The sequence below is a fragment of the Mustela nivalis genome (genome assembly GCF_964662115.1).
Source record: "Mustela nivalis genome assembly, chromosome: 5".
Lineage (NCBI taxonomy): Eukaryota > Metazoa > Chordata > Mammalia > Carnivora > Mustelidae > Mustela > Mustela nivalis.
In genome coordinates this window covers 34953059-34956881 of record NC_139024.1, presented here as the reverse complement: position 1 = coordinate 34956881, position 3823 = coordinate 34953059, and positions in this window count along the sequence as shown.

The window sequence follows — 3823 nt, the reverse complement described above, 5'->3', positions numbered from 1 at the left end:
CTTTTCAGTAGCAGAGGAAGTCTGTATAAATTTTATGTTTCTACTTCTATGATATTCTGAAAAAAGCAAAATAGATTGGTGGTCCCTAAGGGGGACCTAGGAGTTGGGGACAGGGGCTTCATTACAAAGGAACAGCACAAGACATTTGCTTACTAAACAGCACTATACATTTCCCAAAATTCACAGAGCTATATAACTCCTCTCAACTCAACATATACAGTAAAAACAAACAACAACAACAATAACAACAAAAACGGATGAATTGTCTGTATATTAGTATTTTTTAAGCTTACAGTATGGTACTACTACACAGTCATACAAATGACTAAAATTTAAAAAAATGCTAAAGCACTCATACTTTTCTGGTGCTAGTATAAAAGATTTCCCCACCTTTCAAAAATTGTCAATTTCTTATAAAGTTAAACATATCTTTACACTATGGCCAACATTGTCACTTTCACTAGTTAGTAGAATTTCTCTTCTCTCCTCATTTTCTCTTCCCTATCTCAATTCATAACACTGCCATTCATACCATACAACCAAAAGCGTGGAGTCATTCTTTGCCTTAACACAGTCTCTCAGTGCCCTAAGCCACATCAGCCAGTAAGTACTGCTACATTTTTTCTCTAGATATTCCCTAAATATTTATGCTACTTTCCATCTGAATAACTTCTGAGCATACCTAGGACATCATCATTTTTTACTTGGCCTTTTAGACCTTCTCAACTAGTTTATGTACCTGTAGTTTGCCTAATACAAGTCAATATCTAGACCCAGAGTCTAGGTCATTCTCTTGCTTCAAATCCTTTAAGTGACTGCCAATTTCCTCTAGAATAAAGCATAAACTTCACAAGGCATATAAGATGTCCCATTACTGTTCTATGCTTACATCAACAGGCTCATCTCCTGGTTCATTTTCTCCCTCAAAATTTTTGTTACAATAATATTTTACTTCAATGGGGTTCCCAAACACCACTTGCTATTTCAGAACCCCATGAAAATGAGTGTGTGTGTGTGTGTGTGTGTGTTTATGTGTGTGTGTGTAATGTCTTTTTCATTACTTCTCATCTATTTACTCCTCCTTGAAAAAGAATGAGAATGGAATAGAAAAAAAAAGGAAGAAAGGAAGCAAATATTTTTAACTGGTATCTAATGTATATCAAACTCTGTTAAAGTGTTATACATGTTATTTCATATAATACTCATCCAACATAGAGGTAGCTTTTGTTTTATAGTTGAATAAACAATATTACAGAAGTTGTCAAATGCCCCACAACTGAGTAGAGATGGGTCTGAACAAACTATGTCATTCTACTATGGGGCCAACTTATCTAAAAGTATTTCCCTATGCCCGACAATTTCCCTGCTCTTAGGTTAAGGAACTCTGAGTATACTTCTATTGTAGTGCTTACTACTTTGTATTGAGATAAGTTTCATCAGTGAGTATCTTTCTAGGGGTGGGAAATATCTTTGGTTTCACTTAAGAATATAAATATATCACATATAGAAAGAGAATATGAAAGATAATTATATTATTATTTTTTAAAGGCAGTGATGGGCCCAACACTAAATTTAATGAAATGTAGCATTCTTCATAACTTTGAAACCTCAGGGTATATAACTTTTCCACCTTTACACTCTCAGTATCTGACACAGAGTAGATGCAAATTAAATATTTGTTGAAGACAGATATATATGAAGCTTTGCATATACAAAATGATGTGTTACATAAAGTTTTCTGTTCATGGACATTTATTGTTATCTTATTCCTTTTGAGCTACTGGCAAGAAAATTGTAGATGTGTTCCATGATATGATGGTTATAACTAAGTAATATTGGCATATATAATTTCTTTTTTAATCTTCATTAATTAAAACATTAAAAATAAAATTATAGTTTTATTTCATAAGTTTGGGGGTTTTTTCTGACACTTTTATACAAAGTAAATTTCAGAGAAGTTCTGTAATGCAAACAAAACAAAAAAACCTCCATTGCTTACATAAAAGTAAAGCTATTTTGTTGATTAAACACATTAGTGGCAGAAATTCTAGAAGTGTCCCAATTAAACAGACTTGTAATCAGTCATTTACTCTAACAGTATAATGTTTGAGATAGTCATAGCTTCTGAGCTATTTGCATAATCCCTGTGCTCTTTCCACTAAATGTTTTGCTAAATTTAACGCAGCTATTAAAAGAGAACACGCACCAGAAATTTTTTAAAAAGTAAATATTGACATGCTTTTCAATCAATATTAAGATTTAGAAAACTATGTGTTGAATATTAACCTCATTTCTCCATTAATCATAATTCCTCATAGGTCATTCAATCTTAAGAAAGACAGCAGAAGCAAAAAAAAAAAAAAAAAAAAAGTAGAGCCAATTCTTTTCTTGCTATTTGTGATAAAGTCCCATAAATACCATTCAGAATATTAAGTAATTGACAAAAGTGTGATGATTGGGTTGAATAAGCCATTATCCAAGGAAACTACATGCTGGAGAAATCTTGAAAATATTAGTCAAAAGTACACATTCTTAGATATAGGTCATCCTTTTCTCCCATTTCTGGAAACCTCCACCACTTTCTCTGTCCAATTTGTGATCTCGCTTCTTACTTAATTAAGAATGTTAACGTCCAATGAGCCATGCTCTTCTATAATCCCCTTCCCATAAGTGTTAGCAGGGTCTATTATTTATTTCTAACAGAGTACAGCACAGTTAATGGGTTATCATCCCTGCAATTGTTGTATGGCAAAGGTGAAGGAATTTTGAGGATATAATTGAGATACCTATTCAATTGGTTTTAAGTTAATCAAAAGGTAATTAGTCCTTTGTGGTTTGATCAAGTGAGACCTTTTTTAAAAAAAAAGTCCAAAGATAAGAGACAAGCCCTTAGAGATACTCTCTAACTGACAAGAAGCAAACCACCACGAGTCAACATCTTCAAGGAAATGAATTCCCCCAGCAGCCACATGTGCTGAGAAGAGGACTCAGCTTTACATTTTCCTCAACACCAGCTAGCACCTTAGGTACAGTCCTACAAGATCCTGGAGCTGAGAATCCAGGTAGGCCATGCCGTGTATCCTGACTCACAGAAACTGAGGGATAATAAAATATTTGTTGTGTTAAGCTGTTAAATTTATGATCATTTGTTACATAGCAATGGAAAACTAACACACAATTAAAAGAAGATGTGCCTAAGCTGTTACCACCACATGCTCTCTCCTTCATGCCTCTGTGCTCACAAACTGTGTCAGCCTTTCCTTTAATTATGAATAAACCATCCTTTTTTCATCTAAGGCCAATTTCTCCCTCTGGGTTCTAAATCCTGTTTCTTCTTGTGTGCTCGAAGGCATGACTCTGACAGTAGTACCCTCTTACTTGAACATCATTAAATCTCCCCTCTCTACCGACTCATTTTATCAGCTAACAGGATCTGTTTTCTTCTAACTTCAAAAAGCATACTGCCTCGATGGTATCCCCTCCAAGAAGCAAAAGTCCAAGTCTAGTCCTAAGAAAAATATCAGACACATTCATATTGAGGGGCTTTCTGCCCCTAACCAATACTCCACAAAACTGTCGACCTCATGAAATAAGGAAAGGTTGTCTGTCATAGGCCAGCAGAGACTAGGCAACATGGCAACTAAATGCAAATGGTTTCTGGGACTGGACCCTGAAACAGGAAAAAGACATTAAAGGAACTACTGAATGTGAATAAAAGTCTGAAGTAATCAGTGTGTTTCCTAGTTTTGACAAATATACCATGGTGGTCCCTTACCTTCTTCAGGTTTTGCTCAGGTTTACAGTGAGGACTTTCCAGTGAGGC